Source organism: Oncorhynchus gorbuscha, linkage group LG01 (assembly GCF_021184085.1).
Source record: "Oncorhynchus gorbuscha isolate QuinsamMale2020 ecotype Even-year linkage group LG01, OgorEven_v1.0, whole genome shotgun sequence".
Classification (NCBI taxonomy): domain Eukaryota; kingdom Metazoa; phylum Chordata; class Actinopteri; order Salmoniformes; family Salmonidae; genus Oncorhynchus; species Oncorhynchus gorbuscha.
The window spans coordinates 80,732,939-80,754,227 of NC_060173.1; the positions used below are offsets into that span (position 1 = coordinate 80,732,939).

The 21,289-nt window shown below is 43.6% G+C and overlaps 2 long non-coding RNA genes across 2 annotated transcripts; both read left to right on the forward strand.

Annotated features, from left to right (window-relative positions):
* The first annotated feature begins 7,811 nt into the window (after positions 1–7,811).
* Positions 7,812–16,117, forward strand: LOC124018719. The gene is made up of 4 exons (XR_006835671.1): positions 7,812–7,954; positions 14,467–15,298; positions 15,503–15,706; positions 15,840–16,117. It is a non-coding gene; the product is annotated as an uncharacterized LOC124018719 (long non-coding RNA).
* Positions 16,118–16,197: 80 nt separating this feature from the next.
* LOC124018774 lies at positions 16,198–18,947 on the forward strand. The gene is made up of 3 exons (XR_006835683.1): positions 16,198–16,906; positions 17,040–17,283; positions 17,402–18,947. It is a non-coding gene; the product is annotated as an uncharacterized LOC124018774 (long non-coding RNA).
* Positions 18,948–21,289: the final 2,342 nt, after the last annotated feature.

The window sequence follows — 21,289 nt, forward strand, 5'->3', positions numbered from 1 at the left end:
TCAGTTTTCATTTGAAGCTTATTTTCATATGTAATTGCAAAGATGTTGGCAACTTTTTATTTGTAACCTCAACTTTGATAACGTCAACTTTGTTCTGACTTTATCAGCATTCACAGAGAGACGATAAACGATGCGATTCTAAGTTTAATGGAAAACGTCTGTGTATAAAGTGCATAGGAGGGCAAAAATGCATCTAACGACCCACTTAGCTGTTCTACGAGTGGTCTGAGGCAGGCGTTAGATTACGAGAGTTTTCAAGTGCAATGTTAATAATGATGGTTTTGGGAAACAGCTCGGAGATTTAACGATGCTCCTTAGCCTTAAGATGCTTTTGGGAAACCGGGCCCTGGGCTGTCGAAGCAGGCCGTTGATGCAGAGGCAGTGAAAATTCTCGAAGTTGTGAGTAGAGATGAAGAAGCTATGGCAGTGGATGCCCCGCAGCCTGTTGATGTTATTCATCAGTTGAGAGATCCTAAAACACTAATCGTGAAGAAGGGGGATTTTGTTCCATTCATTTCATTGCACAGGTGATTCATTATACAGGACAAAACAAACAAAAATCTAAGAAACTGGATTTCCTTGTGGAAGTGGATCTTCAGGATTTCACGGTCGAAACATTGCAGGGAACACTGTCTGAAGATGCTTCCCCCTCTCCCCTCCCCCTGTTCCCCCCTCCCCCCTCCCATTTGAATATGTTTTTTTTTTAAGATGGCCATACTATGGATCGATAGCTATTTGATTTGGAATTTTAGGACCACTTTAGGTATCGGAAAAATATATGCAAAAAAAGTGTTGAAAAAATGTGTCCTTTACTTATATAGCTCAGAATGTAAATGTAAATGTAAATGTAAATGGAGTAACGCGTTGAATAAAACATTCATAAATGGCAAAAAGACAGTCAAAAAATACGTCATAAGAAACAAGGTTTTCACGTGTTTGTCCTATATCTAGGAGATATAAGAAAGCTCAGGAAATATATATGAGGTTAAATATCTATATAATACATTTGTCCAGATATATATATACTGTATATACTGTACATCATATATAAATTACCTTCATACTTCCAATAATTATTTTAAACTGGTACTGGTAACCTTTAGACAAGTCCGGTGACACTTGTGGGGGATATAGAGCAAAATGGAGAACATTATCTTGTTCATGAAAATCTCCTCTTTCCACGGTGGTTGGAAGCACAAACGGTTCGGACGCTACAGATGTTTCACAGCAAATGCGGAAGTGTGACATCGGCGGATGTCTTGGATTGAGACTCATTCAATACAAAGAACCTCTAGTTTAAACTGACAGATTTTGATGGGGATTTTTCACATTATATTACTTAGCTTGACACACTGGTGCGTCAATGGCTCTAGGGGATTAATGTGGTCAAGAAATATAACATCAAACCTGGAATAGCAAATCAGTCATAGTCTATAATTCCATCTACATGTATAATTGTATCTTTCAAATTAGACACAGTAACGGTAGAATTGTGAAGCCTTCTGAATCAGTGAAAGCAGAAGAAGAGCCAAAATCAATGTTGCAACTAAAAGCAGTGTTGCAACCAACCACAGAGCCCAGTTGCTTAACCTTCACGTAAACACAGATTTGCTCAACTTGGTGGTGGATAACCTCATCCTTATGATGGAAGACTAGACAATAAACGAGCAGATGGCTCTCATCCATTCCCCTCAGACAGACAGACAGGATGAGACGAGGCCAGACAGTCCAAATCCCAGACGGTCCCCTATTGGCCTGGTCTACCAGACAAGACAGAGAGGGTGAGATGGACAAGTTTGTCAACCTCTGTTTATCTAACTTTAATCTTCCCTGGAGAAACAAAAGTCATCGTGAAAACGAGAGTGACGACCCCAGTCCGCTGTGATGTCTGCTTTGACAGTTTGCCGACTTCAATTTGAACACCTGAATGTTTTAACATAGCAGGCAGACATTTGACTGGACTTATGCGTTTCATTTACCCAGGATTCTCTTTGAGGTCACTTCAGGGTGTCGTCCAGCTGATACACTCAAAATGGAATGTTTGAAAGTTTTTTACTTCACATACTACCTCGCTGACTTTAACATACTTTTAACGTTCTTTCCCTGAAAATAGTTCAATCCCTGTAGAGATTAGGTGAGTTAATGTGTTACAAATCTATGGAGAAGGCTTTAAATAGCCCAGGTAGTCATTGTGATGGCATGTCTAATTAATTAACTAAATCCACATTTGTCCATGTCGGGAGTATAGGATTAATCATTGGCCATGTGAAAGGTTAATGAATACGCTTATCTCTCAATAAGTTATCAAATCAGGGGAGAGCTCAATGCAATCTAAATCACTAAGCACAGCAGGGCCCTGCCCTTCCGTCTTCAAACTACTGACCCATGAACACAATGGAGAGAGAGAGAGAGAACATAGAGAGAAAGGGAAGGGAGAGAATGAAAGAGAGAGCTCTGAAGAGATAACAACCTTGTGCACTAGACCTTTATTAAAACATGATTTAGCCTACCTTACATGTAATACATTCCAAATCAAATCAGAAGGGATCTTTAGTTCCAGTAAGATTCAAGTCCATAACTTACACTGAGTAAATTAGCTGTAGTTATTCTACATGCAAGATAACATATAACACTATAAAACATCCCATCGCTATATCACAGAATTGCTCAGTACATAAACCAGTACATAAACCATCTTGCAGACTAGTGTAATTAGTCTACATACATAAGAACCCGGACAACGGCCGATCTCTCCTCTCCCCCCTCCCACTAAGGATTTGACATCCTTGAGGTTGTAAAGAGCCCAATAAAGAAGGAGGAGAGGAGGAAAGAGTTTTTTTTTCTTTTTTAGAGACTAAACACAAGCAAACCACAGTGTGGCATGGAGAGAGGCCTAGCCCTACTGGACTTACTCAGCCATCCTTATGTTTGGGTCTAATCTCACAACACATTAACCTGACTTCAATGGGCAGTATGGTTCTCTCCTGACAGGCTGGCTACCGCAGTAGGCCTGGCTCCGCCTTATCTTTAAAAAAATAGTCATTCACCCTTTTATATAGTTGTTGAACTCAAGAGGTTGAACTCAAGATCAAATCAAATCAAATTGTATTTGTCACATGCGCCGAATACCTTACAGTGAAATGCTGACTTACAAGCCCTTAACCAACAATGCTTTAAGAAGTTAAGAAAAAAGTGGTAAAAAAATAGATAAACAAAATGGAAAATTAAAAATTAAACAGCAGGAGTAAAATAACAATAGCGAGGCTATATGCAGGGGGTACCGGTACAGAGTCAATGTGCGGGCACACCGATTAGTCAAAGAAATTGAGGTAATATGTACATGTAGGTAGAGTTACAGTGACTATGCATAGATAATAAACAGGAGTAGCAGCAGCTTAAAAGAGGGGTCTGGGTAGCCCTTTGATTAGCTGTTCAGGAGTTTTATGGCTTGTGGGTAGAAGCTGTTAAGAATTAAGAAGCCTTTTGGAACTAGACTTGGTACTCCAGTACCGCTTGCTGTGTGGTAGCAGAGAGAACAGTCTATGACTAGGGTGGCTGGAGACTTTGACAATTTTTAGGGCCTTCCTCTGACATCGCCTGGTATAGAGGTCCTGGATGGCAGGAAGCTTGGCCCCAGTGATGTGCTGGGGGGCCGTACACACTACCCACTGTAGAGCCTTGCGGTTGGAGGTCGAGCAGTTGCCATACCAGGCAATGATGCAACCAGTCAAGATGCTGTCGATGGTGCAGCTGTAGATCTTTTTGAGGATTTGAGGACCCATGTCAAATCTTTTCAGTCTCCTGATGGGGGAATAGGCTTTGTCGTGCCCTCTTCACGACTGTCTTAATGTTGGACCGTGATAGTTTGTTGGTGATGTGGACACCAAGGAACTTGAAGCTCTCAACCTGCTCCACTGCAGCCCTGTCGATGAGAATGGGGGCGTGCTCGGTCCTCCTTTTCATTTAGTCCACAATCATCTCTTTTGTCTTGATCACGTTGAGGGAGAGGTTGTTGTCCTGGGACCACGCGGCCAGATCTCTGACCTCCTCCCTATAGGCTGTCTCGTAGTTGTTGATGATCAGGCCTCCCACTGTTGTGTCATTTGCAAACTTGATGATGGTGTTGGAGTCATGCCTGGCCATGCAGTCATGAGTGAACAGAGAGTACAGGAGGGGACTGAGAACGCACCCTTGAGGGGCCCCTGGGGTTCGGTGAGCGAGTTTATTAGCAAGTGCATCGTTGATGTCGTACCCACAGCAGCTATTAACTTCTTCGCGACCCATCCCGTTAGCGGGATAATTTTCATCAACATCCGCTGAATTTCCACGCTCTCAAGATTGCTTCGATCAGAAAAGCAAACAAATGAATTGCGCACGACGCAATGTGGACTGGGATATGTTCAAACAACAACATTGACAACCCTGATTCGGTGAGCGAGTTTATTAGCAAGTGCATCGTTGATGTCGTACCCACAGCACCAAATTCAAATTAAATTACTAAAAATATTTACTGGGATATGTTCCGCATTGCGTCAAACAACAACATTGACGAATACCCTGATTCGGTGAGCGAGTTTATTAGCAAGTGCATCGTTGATGTCGTACCCACAGCAGCTATTAACTTCTCCACCCCGCTGATCCTCAACATTGACCCATCCCGTTAGCGGGATAATTTTCACATCACGGACAATCTGAATTGGTCCACCCACGCAGACAGCGCGGTGAAGAAGGCGCAGCTGTGCCTCTTCAACCTCAGGAAAAGCAAAAGCACTCATAAACTTTTACAGATACAGCATCCTGTCGGGCTGTATCACCGACTGGTACGGCAACTGCTTCACCCACAACTGTAAGGCTCTCCAGAGGGTAGTGAGGTCTGCACAACACATCACCGGGGGCAAACTACCTGCCCTCCAGGACACCTACACCACCCGATGTCACAGGAAGGCCATAAAGATCATCAAGGACAACAACCACCCGAGCCACTGCCTGTTCACCCCGCTATCATCCAGAAGGCGAGGTCAGTACAGGTGCATCAAAGCAGGGACCGAGAGACTGAAAAACAGCTTCTATTTCAAGGCCATCAGACTGTTAAACAGCCACCACGAACATTGAGTGGCTGCTGCCAACATACTGACTCAACTCCAGCCACTTTTATAATGGAAAAATTGATGTAAAAAAAATGTATCACTAGCCACTAAACAATGCCACTTAATATAATGTTTACATACCCTACATTACTCATCTCATATGTATATAATGTACTCTATATCATCTACTGCATCTTGCCATCTTTATGTAATACATGTATCACTAGCCACTTTAAACAATGCCACTTTTATATGTTTACATACCCTACATTACTCATCTCATATGTATATACTGTACTCGATACCATCTACTGCATCTTGCCTATAATGTTCTGTACCATCACTCATTCATATGTCTTTATGTATATATTCTTCATCCCTTTACACTTGTGTGTATAAGGTAGCAGTTGTGGAATTGTTAGGTTAGATTACTCATTGGTTATTACTGCATTGTCAGAACTGGAAGCACAAGCTTCTAAAAAATTTGATTTGATTTGTGTTGATGATCAGCATGGCGGATATGTTGTTACCACCTGGGGACGGCCCGTCAGGAAGTCCAGGATCCAGTTGCAGAGGGAGGTGTTTAGTCCCAGGGTCCTTAGCTTCGTGATGAGCTTTGAGGGAACTACGGTGTTGAACGCTGAGCTGTAGTCAATGAATAGCATTCTCATGTAGCTGTTCCCTTTGTCCAGGTGGGAAAGGGCAGTGGTGAGTGCAATAGAGATTGCATCATCTGTGGATCTGTTGGGGCGGTATGCATATTGGAGTGGGTCTAGAGTTTCTGGGATGATGGTGTTGATGTGAGCCAGGAGCAGCCATGTGAGCCATGATCACGGGCCAAGGAACGTCAACCACTAGCAGGTGTGGGGACGGAACAAGTTGTTGCACATACCTCACTCTAATTATTTACCCTAGCTCTCTGTATGTGAGGAAAGGGTTTAAATCTTTATTGAGTGCCGTCACACACAACAGACACGATAAAACTTCTCAAAATAGGCTTACAATATTACAACAGAGAGTTGTTTTGAATGTTTGTGGTGACAGATTGGATCCAGAAAACACGTGTAGTTGTATTGAGTATGAAAATGTTGGTATCAGCACTATGGTGTGGAAGGAGTTGGATTTTAAGGACCTATTCTCATTTTGCTTTGTCTCGCTTTCTCTCTCTGTTCCACCACTCTTAAAGAAAATGTAAGGCCTCGCCCTGCCGGTTAAAGCTTAATTTTGGCCAATGGTCTACTATGGAAAAAGGGGGAACTGAGTGGTAAAAAGATAAGAACCAGTCACAATGATGAAGAAAGGCTGTAGACAATGGATGCCAACCCTGCTCTACATAAAAGGGCACTTTCACCTTTCTCTCACACACACACACACACACACACACACACACACACACACACACACACACACACACACACACACACACACACACACACACACACACACACACACACACACACACACACACACACACACACACACACACACACACACACACACACACACACACACACACACACACACACGCCTTGGCTTCAATGCTCCTTGTTAATTGTTGAAATTGACCTATTACATATGTTTACTTTGTGCGTCTATGTCATCTCTACGTCATCATCTTGTGTCTCTTTAAACCCAACCTATAACCTATGAACTGACCCATCACCTTTAGCATTACTATCCCGCAGTAGCAAGAAATGTCATCCCCAAAAACACAACTATACAAGACAAAAACGGCTCCTAGCCTACCACACAGAGAAGATCTCAATTGCATACTCATCGCATCCTTTCTCCTCTCCTCCTTCTCAAAACCCAATGGAAGAGAAGGTCAGAGGGGAGTGACTTTGGCTTTGTCATCCAATGGGTTTTAAGAAGGAGACAAGGAGCTAGGATGCAAGGAGTATGCAATTTAGATCTTCCCATAGGCTGCTATCTGTCCCTAACACTAAAACTGAAACTAAATAATATAAAAACAATATATATATATTCTTAGAAATATTCAACTAAATAAAAACTAGTAAAGTGAATCAGCCAACATACCCACATAATAAACGGTCAATCAATAATGCTTACTCAAGATATAATACAGCAACATCATTATAAGTTATTCCAAGTATTGATGAACTCATAGTCAATTTAAAAAGCAATATTCATCCTCCATGCTCATTTGGTTTTGACCTTCTTCATAAGAAAGACAACAACTGCATTGTCCATATTCTAAATTAACTAAACCATTAACCCAGTCTGCAGCTGAAATCATTGTTTTGTGTAATTAATTGAAAATGAGGTAACAGAGAGAGATAATATGGATGGGACAAAAGAGGCTTTTGTTTGCATCTCTCACTCATGGCAGATGGGCCGTCGATATAGACCAGCACAGCTGCACTGATAGCATTCAAAATTGGGGGAAAAAAGTGTCTGCGAGGCCTAGCCAGCTAGTGTGCCTGTCGTGCCATGTCTCTGACAGATTGAAGCCATGACTATGACCATGAATGGCAAAAAAAAGAAAGTAAATCACCCTCGAGATGAAGTGCGTGTTTGGATCAATAAGTTTAGGATATGATCGTTGCCCTCGTCAAACACAAAACAGTGTGTAAGATGGCCCTCTTTTGGGAGGAGTGAAAACACAGGGGCGGGCTCCTCTGACAGCTTGACGAATGCCACAGTGGTATGGTTTTGAACTCCTTCTTCCTTGTTCTCTTGTTCAGAGTCGGGTGCTTTTCCAAAGACGCTGGGTTGAACAGTGGTAGGGAATGACGGATGGACTAACCTGTGGCCTTCTACCTGTGGAAAACGAGGCCGTGCTGAGGCCTTATCTTGTGTCACAGCAGCTTCATTAGGAGGAGTTAAACGTAGCCTTATTGAATCTGGTGAGTTGGGATTTTCCACGTAGAGGCTAAATGAAGAGAGAAAAATGCACGCACTGTCACATCCTGACCTTAGTTCCTTTTTTATGTCTCTATTTTAGTTTGGTCAAGGCGTGAGTTGGGGTGGGCATTCTATGTTTTGTTCTAGGTTTTGTATTTCTGGTTTTGGCCTGGTATGGTTCCCAATCAGAGGCAGCTGTCAATCGTTGTCTCTGATTGAGAACCATACTTAGGCAGACTGTTTTCCCACTATGGGTTGTGGGTAGTTATTTTCTGATTAGTGGTTTTGTTGCACCTATAAGACTGTTTCATTTTCGTTTTACTCTCTTTGTTATTTTGGTTAGTGTTTCTGTTCAAATACATATAACATGAAAACTTACCACGCTGCGCATTGGTCCGATCCATCCTATTCCTCATCAGAAGAGGAAGACAATCGTTACAGAACTACCCACAACCAAATGACCAAGCAGCGTAACAAGGAGTAGAGGGTTCTGGACTCCTGGACTTGGGAGGAGATATTGGACGGCAAGGGACCCTGGGCACAAGCTGGGGAATATCGCCGCCCCAAAGAAGAACTGGAGGCAGCGAAAGCTGAGCGGCGGCGATATGAGGTAAGGCAGCGCAACAGGAACGAGAGGCAACCCCAAAAACAATTTTATGGGGGGCACACGGAGAGATTGGCGGAGTCAGGCGATAGACCTGAGCCAACTCCTCATGCTTACCGGGAGAGGCGTAGTACTGGTCAGGCACCGTGTTATGCGGTGAAGCGCACGGTGTTGCCAGTGCTATAGGCCAGCCCCCCGCAAGTGCCATGCGAGAGCATCCAGCCAGGGCGTGTTGTGCCAGCTCAGCATGTTTGGTCTCCGGTACGCCGTTTCGGCACAGGGTATCCTGCGCCGGCTCTGTGTGCTGTGTCTCCGGGACGCTGGGAGGGTGCAGTTCGCCCTATGCCTGCGCTCCGCCCGTGCCGGGCAAATGTGGGCATTGAGCCTAAAGAAGAGGTGCGAGGGGTATGCACTAGATCTCCAGTGCTCCCCCACAGCTCGGTTCAACCTGTGCCTGCACTCCGGAGGGTCCGGGCCAAAGTGGTCATCCAGCCTAGAGGAGTGGTGCCAAGGCTGCGCACCAGAGCTCCAGTGCTCCCCCACAGCCCGGTCCATCCGGTGCCTCCTCCACGCAACAGGCCTCCTGTAGGTCTCCCCTGCCTAAGTATGGTTCTCAATCAGAGACAACGATTGCCAGCTGCCTCTGATTGGGAACCATAACAGGCCAAACACATAGAAATAGAAAACACTGAACACAAAACATAGAATGCCCACCCCAACCCACGCCCTGACCAAACTAAAAAACGAGACATAAAAAAGGAACTAAGGTCAGGACGTGACAGTTGAAGTCGGAAGTTTACATACACCTTAGCCAATTACATTTAAACTCAGTTTTTACTATTCCTGACATTTAATCCAAGTAAAAATTCCCTGTCTTAGGTCAGTTAGAATCAGCTTTAATTTCTTTCATCACATTCCCAGTGGTTCATCACTTTCCCATTCCTCCTGACAGAGCTGGTGAATCTGAGTCAGGTTTGTAGGCCTCCTTGCTCGCAGACGCTTTTTCAGATCAGCCCACAAATTGTATGTACGATTGAGATCAATACTTTGTAATGACCACTCCAATAACTTGACTTTGTTGTCTAAACGTCATTTTGCCAAAACTTTGGAAGTATGCTTGGGGTCATTGTCCATTTGGAAGACCCACTTGAAATGTTGCTTCAATATATCCACGTAATTTTCTATCTATTTTGTGAAGTGCACCAGTCCCTCCTGCAGCAAAGCACCCCCACAACATTATGCTGCCACCCTCGTGCTTCATGGTTGGGAGGGTGTTCTTCAGCTTGCAAGCCTCCCCCTTTTTCCTCCAAACATAATGATGGTCATTATGGCCAAACAGTACTATTTTTGTTTCATCTGACCAGAGGATATTTCTCCAAAAGGTACGATCTTTGTACCCATGTGCAGTTGCAAACCGTAGCCTGGCTTTTTGTGGTGGTTATGTAGCAGTGGCTTCTTCCTTGCTGAGCGGCCTTTCAGGTTATGTCGATATAGGACTAGTTTTACTGTGGATATAGATACTTTTGTACCTGTTTCGTCCAGCAACATCTTCACAAGGTCCTTTGCTGTTGTTTCTGGGATTGAGTTGCACTTTTCGCACCAAGTACGTTCATCTCTAGGAGACAGAACGCGTCTCCTTCCTGAGCGGTATGACGGCTGCGTGGTCCCATGGTGTTTATACTTGCGTACTATTGTTTGTATAGATGAACATGGTACCTTCAGGCATTTGGAAATTGCTCCCATGGATGAACCAGACTTGTGGAGATCTACAAATAAAATGCTGAGGTCTTGGTTGATTTCTTTTCATTTTCTCATGATGTCAAGCAAAGAGGCACTGAGTTTGAAGGTAGGCCTTGAAATACATCCACAGGTACACCTCCAATTGACTCAAATGATGTCATTTAGCATTTCAGAAGCTTCTATAGCTATGACATACTTTTCTGGAAAGTTCCAAGCTGTTTAAAGGCACTGTCAACTTATTGTATGTAAACTTCTGACCCACTGGAATTGTGATACAGTGAATTATAAGTTAAATAATCTGGCTGTAAACAATTGTTGGTCAAAATGAGTCATGCATTAATTGAGTGATGCATAAAGTAGATGTCCTAACCGACTTGCCAAAACTATAGTTTGTTAACAAGACATTTGTTGAGTGGTTGAAAAACTAGTTTTAATGGCTCCAACCTAAGTGTATGTAAACTTCCGACTTCAACTGTATATACACAATCTTTCAAAAGTTTGGGGTCCCTTAGAAACATCCTTGTTTTTGAAAGAAAAGCCCATTTTTGTCCATTAAAATAACATCAAATTGATCAGAAATACAGTGTTGACATTGTAATGTTGTAAATGACTTTTGTAGCTGGAAACAGCTGATTTTTAATGGGATATCTACATAGATGTACAGAGGCCCATTATCAGCAACCATCACTCCTGTGTTCCAATGGCACATTGTGTTACCTAGTCCATGTAATGTTGTTCGTCTGTTGTTTGTAGAAAGTCAGACCGAAATGCAGCGTGTAGGTTACTCATGACATTTAATGAAGAAAATGCTGTACATGAAATAACTGAGAATACAAAACAACAAACGAGTGAAACTAATACAGCCTATCTGGTGACTAACACTAAGACAGGTACAATCGCCCACGAAATACAACGCGCACTCAGGCTGCCTAAATACGGTTCCCAATCCGAGACAACGAGAATCAGCTGACTCCAATTAGGAATCGCCTCAGGCAGCCAAGCCTAACTAGACACACCCCTACTAATACACCCTCCTAATTAATACAAACCCCAATACGAAATACAACATATAAACCCATGTCACACCCTGGCCTACCCAAACATATAACAAAAACACAAGATACAATGACCAAGGCGTGACAGAACCCCCCCCTAAGGTGCGGACTCCGGGACACACCTCAAGAGCATAGGGAGGGTCCGGGTGGGCGTCTGTCCATGGTGGCGGTTCTGGCTCGGGACGTGGACCCCACTCCATAAATGTCCTAGTTCCTCCCCTTCGCGTCCTAGGATAATCCACCTTCTCCGCCGACCATGGCCTAATAGTCCTCACCCTGATCCCCACATAACTGAGGGGCAGCTCGGGACAGAGGGGCAGCTCGGGACAGAGGGGCAGCTCGGGACAGAGGGGCAGCTCGGGACAGAGGGGCAGCTCGGGACAGAGGGGCAGCTCGGGACAGAGGGGCAACTCGGGATAGAGGGGCAACTCAGGATAGAGGGGCAGTCCGGGACAGCGGGGCAGCCCGGGAAAAGAGGGGCAGCCCGGGACAGAGGGGCAGCCCGGGACAGAGGGGCAGCCCGGGACCGAAGCAGCCCGGTAATGAGGGGAAGCCCAGTACTGAGGGGAAGCCCGGTACTGAGGGGAAGCCCGGTACTGAGGGGAAGCCCGGTACTGAGAGGAAGCTCGGTACTGAGAGGAAGCTCGGTACTGAAAGGGAGCCCAGTACAGAGAGGGAGCCTAGTACTGAGAGGAAGCTCAGTACTGAGAGGAAGCTCAGGCAGGTAGTAGGCTCCGGTAAATCCTGGCTGGCTGGTGGACCTGGATGATTAAGGTTGTCTGGCCGATTTAGAAGATCTTGGCAGACTGGCACTTCTGGTGGATCCTGGCAGACTGGTGACGCTGGGCCGACAGGAGACTCCGGCAGCACAGGAGAGGAGAAAGGCTCTGGCTGAGCTGAACAGGCTGGAGACTCCGATAGCACAGGAGGGGAGAAAAGCACTGGCTGTGCTGAACAGGCGATGCGCACTGGACGCACTGGGCCGACTGGTAGCACTGGTGGCGCTGGACAGACAGGAGACTCCGGCAGCGCAGGAGAGGAGAACAGCTCTGGTTGCGCTAAACAAGCGGGAGACTCCGATAGCGCAGGAGAAGAGAACAGCTCTGGTTGCGCTAAACAAGCGGGAGACTCCGGCAGCGCAGGAGGGGAGAAAAGCACTGGCTGTGCTGAACAGGCGATGCGCACTGGACGCGCTGGGCCGACTGGGAGCACTGGTGGCGCTGGACAGACAGGAGACTCCGGCAGCGCAGGAGAGGAGAAAAGCTCTGGCTGCGCTAAACAGGCGAGGCGCACTGGAGGCCTGGTGCGTGGTGCTGGAACTGGTGGTACTGGCGCGAGGACACGCACAGGAAGCCTGGTGCGGGGAGCTGCTACCGGAGGACTGGTGTGTAGAGGTGGCTCTGGATAGACCGGACCGTGCAGGCGCACTGGAGCTCTTGAGCACCGAGCCTGCCCAAGCTTACCTGGCTCGATGCCCACTCTAGCCCGGCCAATAGGAAGGGCTGGTATGAGTCGCAGCTGGCTCTGCACCCGCACTGGAAACACTGTGCGCTCCATAGCATAACACGGTGCCTGCCCGGTCTCTCTAGCCCAACGGTGAGCACAGGGAGTATGCGCAGGTTTCCTACCTGGCATAACTATTCTCCCTTCTAGCTCCCCCCCAATAATTTTTTTGGGCTGTTTTTCCGGTTTCCAACCGCGTCGCCGTGCTGCCTCCTCATACATACGCCTCTCCGCTTTAGCTGCCTCTATTTCCTCCTTGGGACTGCGATATTCTCCCGGCTGCTCCCAGGGTCCTTGACCGTCTAATTCCTCCTCCCATGTCCAAATCTCCAAATGATGCATTCTCTCCCATTGCAACTGCTCTTCACGATTAACAGGGAGAGTAAGCTCAGGTCTGTTTCCTGACTCAGCCACTCTCTCTCTGCGCTTTCCCCTGTTACCTTCAGTTTTCGCTCTGTATAGCAATGCTTTCCTTCTCGATTCCATACGTGTATAGCCCTCTTCGCATTGCTGCAGGGAATCCCAGGCGGGCTCCTGCACTCGCCCTGGGTCGGCTGCCCACCTGTCGATTTCTTCCCACGTAGTATAATCCATATCGTCCTCCTTCAGATCCTGCCAGTTCACACGCTGCTCGGTCTGTGAATCGTGGTGGGTGATTCTGTAATGTTGTTCTTCTGTTGTTTGTAGAAAGTCAGACCGAAATGCAGCGTGTAGGTTACTCATGACATTTAATGAAGAAAATGCTGTACATGAAATAACTGAGAATACAAAACAACAAACGAGTGAAACTAATACAGCCTATCTGGTGACTAACACTAAGACAGGTACAATCGCCCACGAAATACAACGCGCACTCAGGCTGCCTAAATACGGTTCCCAATCCGAGACAACGAGAATCAGCTGACTCCAATTAGGAATCGCCTCAGGCAGCCAAGCCTAACTAGACACACCCCTACTAATACACTCCTAATTAATACAAACCCCAATACGAAATACAACATATAAACCCATGTCACACCCTGGCCTACCCAAACATATAACAAAAACACAAGATACAATGACCAAGGCGTGACAGTCCAAGTTTAACATTTTAAAAGGCTCATTGATCATTAGAAAACCCTTTTTCAAATATGTTAGCACAGCTGAAAACTATTGTACTGATTAAATAAGCAATAAAACTGGCCTACTTTAGACTAGTGGAGTATCTGGAGCGGCAGCATTTGTGCTTTCAATTACAGGATCAAAATGGCCAGAAACAAAGAACTTTCTTCTGAAACTCGCCAGTCTATTCTTGTCCCGAGAACAAGACAACATCACAAAGGGTAAGAAGGTAGAGACAACAATTCCTCACTCAAAGCAGCCAACAACTGTCAGTAAGAGTTTCCATGATTGAGTCTTTGAATGAAGAGATTGAGATAAAACTGTCCAGTTTGAGCATACTGTCATTTGAAAATAGTGCGGGGAAAGGGAATCTGGACACAGTGGACACGGTAGACATATTTAAGCTTTTGATTGCTGATCATTTGTATAATTCATATTTGTGCCTGATATTTGTCATCTGTACATGGAGTAAAATAAATTAAAATGTGTGATGCTGCATTCAAACCAACAGGGAACTCGGAAGCTGAACTCGGAACTTGGAAATCTTTGACTTCCGACTTCAGTTCCTTCAATCCAACTGGGAACTCGAACAAAAACGAGCTCCGACTGAAAAAAAAATATTTTGAACGGTCATCCAACTCTGAAGTTATTCAAGACTACTGTGAAACAGCCAGTCAGCATTCCAGGTGACATAGCTTGTCTCTGGAAACCAGGCCTGGACTTTTTACATTGCTGGAAATTCCACTTTTACATTACAGTTTTTTCCAACTGCTTACACACAAAATCTTTTCATGTCACACGATTTTTTAAACCTCTCACTCAAAGTGCAAAACTACACACCAAATATCCAAAACCATAAGCTATTTCTCAGCCTTTGACTCAGTTGTCAATTGCATGAAACACTTTTTCAAAACACTACAACACAATTCTCTACCAAAAACACAAAAATCTAACAGGAAGTGACTTGCTTTCCTTTTCCAAACACAACCAATCAAAATGCTACACGTATTCACCAGGTCACACACACACTCCTCACATGTGCAAACACTAATAGCTTAACTGATCACTAACTAATCACTGCTTTACTGTAGTATAGGCCTATAAATAGGTCAAAGGTCAGATTACCTGTTTTGAGCAATGGATGCCTAAAATGGACAGAGAGCAAGAGGAGTAGGAGGGAGAGGAAAAGGAAGAAGAGGGCGAGGACAAAGAAGAGAAGGAAGGAGAGCCATCTCTAATGAGATTGGGGCAACACTTGTTGATCATGTGATCAACCACGGTTTGACCAACTTGAGTCGATTTACAGTGGCGTCCATAATTTGAACCTTCAGAAATGAGAACAGGTATGCAACTATCTAATGACTATTTTAGCATTACAGTAATGTACTGTAAAATACGTATGATTGCATAAACATTTGTAACTCTAAGCCATCCATTTACTGCACTGCATTGAATGAATGAGGTTGGTTATCATGCTGTACTACATTTGTTTGTACGTTGTTTACAGTTTCTATGCTGAACACATACTGTGTTTGAATTCTGTACAGAGTGGAAAGGCAAAGACATCATGGATGATGAGGACGCTTGTTTACAGATGTACAAGAGACTGCAATTACAAATATGGTTTTGGCCAACAATGCAATTAGGATTCGAGAGATGACACCTTATTTAACAACATCAATGCTGTAAGCCAGTCGACCATACAACGCATCCTCCAACGGCACCGAGTGACGATGAAACGACTTTACAAGGTGCCATTTGAGAGAAACTCTGACAGAGTCAAGAATATGCGACATGACTTTGTAGAGGCATGTATGCAACACTAGTTCCAGTTCTTCAGACATACCATATTTACTCATCTGTATATCCTTTTGTCTGTTACAGAGAGTATTGGAGCTGGATGCCCATATAATTCACCATTAATTTATTTATGTGGATGAGGTTGACTAGGAAAGAGGGCAATTACCAATGTCCCTGGACAGCATGGGGGTAATATAACTATGTGTGATGCCATCACTCAAAACGGGGTTAGTTTTCCCCGGGCTGTTCTTGTCACGTTCTGACCTTTATTTCCTTTGTTTTGTCATTATTTAGTAAGGTCAGGGCGTGAGTTGGGGTGGGCAGTCTATGTTTGTTTTTCTATGATTTGGGGATTTCTATGTTTCGGCCTAGTATGGTTCTCAATCAGAGGCAGGTGTCATTAGTTGTCTCTGATTGAGAATCATACTTAGGTAGCCTGGGTTTCACTGTGTGTTTGTTTCCGTGTCTGTGTTTTTCACCACACGGTATTGTTTTGGGTTTCGTTCATTCCACATTTATTGTTTTTGTATTTCAGTCGTGTTCATGTGTAGTATTTCTTACAGTTTCTTTGGATTGCTTAAACACTCAAATTAAAAGTAGTACACTATTAGCAAAACCTTACACTCAAGAAGTAAAACATCAGCCCATATTTGCACAACTATAAGCACATTGTCAACCTCACACTTGTTGCAAAACTCTACACACAGTGATTTTCAAAACACTAAACACACTTATAACATACATTACACACAAAAATCTATCATGAAGTCACGTCCTTGCAATACCAGAGCAATGACTGTCAAATTACCACACCGTCCAACCAATTTGTTCAACACAGGCATCAGGTGTGCAAACACTTGTTTGCTTAATTGTAGACACACCAATCAGGTGTATAAGCACTATAAAAAGCAGCAGGTGAGTTCATCGGTCTTCAAGCACAATGGAAAGAGTCAGAGAAAGAATAAGACTACTACGAGGAGGACAAGAAGGTGCTCAAAGAGGACGAATCTGACAAATGAGATCCGCGCAACACTGGTTGACCACGTTGTCAACCACGGCCTGACGCTGAGGGAGGCTGGACTGCGAGTACAACCAAATCTAAGCCGATATACAGTGGCAAGTGTGATGAGAACATTTCGACTGGAAAATAGGTATTGTAAAAATATCATCATATCAAAAACATCTGCACGGTTTCAGTAACTGCTTACAGTACTGTATTCTATGCACTATCGTTACCTTTTCCTGTGAAATTACTGTACTATTGTATACTGTTTTTCTACACAGAATTGTGGGTCATGGACGACAAGGGGGAAGGCCTCCTATGTTCACAGAACAGCAAGAGGGGAGATAGTAAACATGGTTTTGGCCAACAATGCTATAACACTCAAGCAGCTCCAAGCTAACATTGTCAATAACCACGCCATTTTCAACGATATCCATCAGGTCTCAACATCAACACTGCCAGGCATCCTAAAAAAAACATATTCAAATGAAGCAAATTTATCGAGTGCGGCATGATTATGCCGAGGTATGTATTCACTTTAGCAGTGTGATCTTGCATACTGTCTCATAATCTTTTACTGTACTGTAATATGTATACTAGATCTACACTGAACTACATAATTTTGCTTGACACTGTTTTTCAGAGAGTTTTACGAATGGATGGAGAGGAGATCCAGCATGAGTTCATTTACGTAGATGAGGCTGGGTTCAACCTGACGAGAACACGAAGGAGGGGAAGAAACATCATTGGCCACAGGGCTATAGTCAATGTCCCAGGGCAACGTGGGGGTAATATAACACTCTGTGCAGCCATTACACAGAATGGTGTCCTCCACCCCAGGCCCATATGGGCCCTTACAACACAGCACTCATACTTACATTCTTGGACCAATTGCACAACATAACAGCAGCAAATCAAATCGATCATATGCAATACATTGTTGTCTGGGACAGCGTGTCTTTCCACCGCTCTGCTCTGGTTCAGAACTGGTTTCAGCAACATCCACATTTCACCATCCTATATCTTCCACCATACTCTCCATTCCTCAACCCTATAGAAGAGTTTTTCTCGGCATGGCGGTGGAAGGCTGAGGTACCCCTCATCCAATCCATGGAGGAGGCCTGTGACCAGATGGAGGTAGCAGCAATGCAAGGATGGATTCATCATTCAAGACGTTTCTTCCCAAGGTGTCTTGCTAATAACAACATTGCCTGCGATGTTGATAATTCTCTGGCCAGATCCAGCTAGGCGAAGAGACAATGTCTAGTTATTTTTTTTATTTTTTTTAACTTACAATACGTAAAGTGACGTTTGGTTACAGTATTATGAATCTCCATGTCAACAGTTTGGGCGTGTTGAGAAACAAATGAGTTTCTTCAGTCTGCAACATTGGTCTTGTGTAGTGTTTGGTGAATTTACATTATATTTGTACTTTGTTGATAGTAGCCTACTCTAATCATAGGGAAGTAGTGGAAGTGCTAAAAGTGTTTTGGGTTTATCACAGCAGAGTGTAACTTGTGCAAACAGAGTATAGTAATGTGAAACGTGTGTTTCATATGGTAACAAAGTGTGGTTTTTATAAAGAAGTGTATAGTTTTTACAAGAGTGTTTAATTTTGCAAAGGATCTGTAGTGTTTTGCTAATTGGGTGTGTGGTTGTGCTAATTGGGTGTGTGGTTGTGCTAATTGGGTGTAGTGTTTTGAAAACACGGCCCTGTTTTGAAAATCGTGCTTAAGCAATCAAAAAAAACTGTATTAAAATAACCATGGACACTTACCACGCCACATATTGGTCCTCCGATCCTTCTCGCCTCTCCTCTTCAGAGGAAGAGGAGGAAATCCCTTACAGTTCTGGTCCAAAACTGGTTTTCCACCCATACACAATTTGTAGTTTTATACCTACCCCCATATTCACCTTTTCTAAATCCCGTAGAGGAATTCTTCTCAGCCTGGCGCTGGAAAGTGTATGATCGCCAACCCTATGCCCGCATGCCGCTTCTCCAGGCAATGGAGGACGCATGTGGGGACATAGAGGTGGCCTCTGTCCAAGGTTGGATATGCCACACTAGGAGATACTTCCCTTGATGTTTGGCAAGAGAGAACTTATCTTGTGATGTGGACGAAGTATTGTGGCCAGACCCAGGCCGGAGAAGAGATGAAGCTTAGCACTGGTGACTGCCCCCCTACCAATTCCAGGACTGACCCCCCCCCCCCTGGGACCCCACACACACAATTGTTGTCTTTACTGTATTCTAAAGAATATACTTTTGGTTTACATATGTTTATGGTTTTGTTGTATGCTACTGTATACAACAGTAATGTTTGGCCGAATAAATATTTTCTGTTTCTACATTGCATTGGTGTTTACAGTGTACTTGTTACCCCTCTCAGCAGATTACTTTCACTGTAGAACATTGTATAGAAATGTAGATATAAGCCTATGAAAGACCAAAGAGCTTTAGATTTAGAACAACAGTGTTTACATGGTATATCCAAAAATGTACTATTATGAAAGCAATGTTTGCCATTTGATGCAAATGCTTCATTCTGACGTGTTTATGCCATTTTGAATGCAGTGTTACATTTTGAAGGAGATGTGAGGCATTTTGCATTTTGTGTGTGCAGTTTTGGGAATTGTGTGTAGAGTTTTGAAAAAAGGAGACAGTTTTGAAAACGTGTGTAAGCAGTTGGAAAAAACTGCAATATCTGTTTACAATTTGGTTCAGAGTCAAAAATACCTAATACCGTTCGTATGCCATTCCTCTTTTGGAGTTGATAAAGTTGTTCAACATACTCTAATTCCTACATGTTTATATCACACAAGGACAAGTCATTTTAGCAACAAGAAATAGTATGGATTGTGCCTTAAACATTGTTGGAGAGCAACACCAAAGTAGAAAGAGAAGCCATGTCTCATTAAGTGAGTGTATGTCTACATGAGATGAGTTCAACAGAAACGTTAACATCCATTCACAGCTATAAAGACTCAAATGGAATGCATTTACAAAAATAATACATTTATTGCAAAAGAATCATCTTTGAATGTAACAGAATCATCTTGTATCTCTAAAACCCAGAACTAAAGAAGTGGGTGTGTGTGCATGTGTGTGTGTGTATCAGGACACAATCCTAGAGAGGTGTGTAACATCTGGAAAGACTTCAAATGAACACTTTTTACAAAAGCAAAGACTGGAACTGCACTACAGGTGTGAGATTTGGTAGATGAAGATACCATAGGTGATGAAGAGGAATTATTCAAGCAATAAGTATCCTGATTTAATCTCCCTCGCTTAACAGCAAAAAAAAACAATATTGTTTGTCTTGTTGAACAAGCATTGGCTTGCTACAAATGCACCTTATAACATAATTATACAATTGTAAAGAGCTTATAGAGTAGCTTCATGAGTTTACAGATAAACAATGAACCTGTTGTTCTAATGTAAATATTTTCAAATCTATCTAACTGCTAACACAAACTACATTTGCCAAGAAACAAACTCAGACTATGTACAGATTATTTTAGCCTTTTATTTCGGTTCGTTTTTAGATTTTTACTTGAAATTCAGTTTAGTTTCAGTATGTTTTCAGACTTGATTTACTAGTTTTTCTTTAGTTTCAGTTTGACAAAAACACGTATATTTAATTTCTATCAGTTTTAGTGTTAGTGATAGGGACAGAAATTAGCCTATGCGTGGGAGGCTAGGAGCCGTTTATGTGTTGTAGACCTATAGTTTTTTTGGGGGGGGATGTCACTTCCTGCTACTGGTGGGCAGTAATACATGAGGTGATGGGCCAGGACCATAGACTTGGATAGACATAACGTCTCTGTATCGGTGTCCCGGTGGCATCTGTGAGTGCATGGGCAGTGCCATTGAGGCCAGCTCCTCTTGAAATAGTACATTTTCTTCTTTACGAGTAACATTTATTTACTGATCCCTCCTGATGACCCTGCTGTCACGACTCCAACCAGGTCATCAGGAGGGATCAGCCAATGAAGTTGGACGTCCGGCCCAGTTGCCTAAATCAAAATGGCAAAAGTCCGCCAGAGGATTCCATATAACTCAATGGCCAGGACATTTGGTTAGGTTTAAATTCTAAAACAATCTTAAAGTGACTTGGATTTTAAAGGATTTAAAGGATAAGCACCCAGACTGGTGCAAGAAATATGGTGGAAGGAAACTCTCTTGCCCATGTTTACACCAATCTGTTACTATACAACTTTAGTAGTAGATGCAAGAAGAATCAAGTATCTTTACCTCTATCGGAAGAAAGAGAGAGGAAAAAACAGCCAGAGAATTCATGGCACATTTGACATGTCATGTTTATGTAATAATAAACGTGTACCACTGTCTAACACCTTCAAATAGGGTAAATAAAAACTGCTGCAACAAGAGCAAAAACATAGGCAATGCAACGCTTCTTTGCAAATCCAGTGTGTGTGTGTGTGTGTGTGTGTGTGTGTGTGTGTGTGTGTGTGTGTGTGTGTGTGTGTGTGTGTGTGTGTGTGTGTGTGTGTGTGTGTGTGTGTGTGT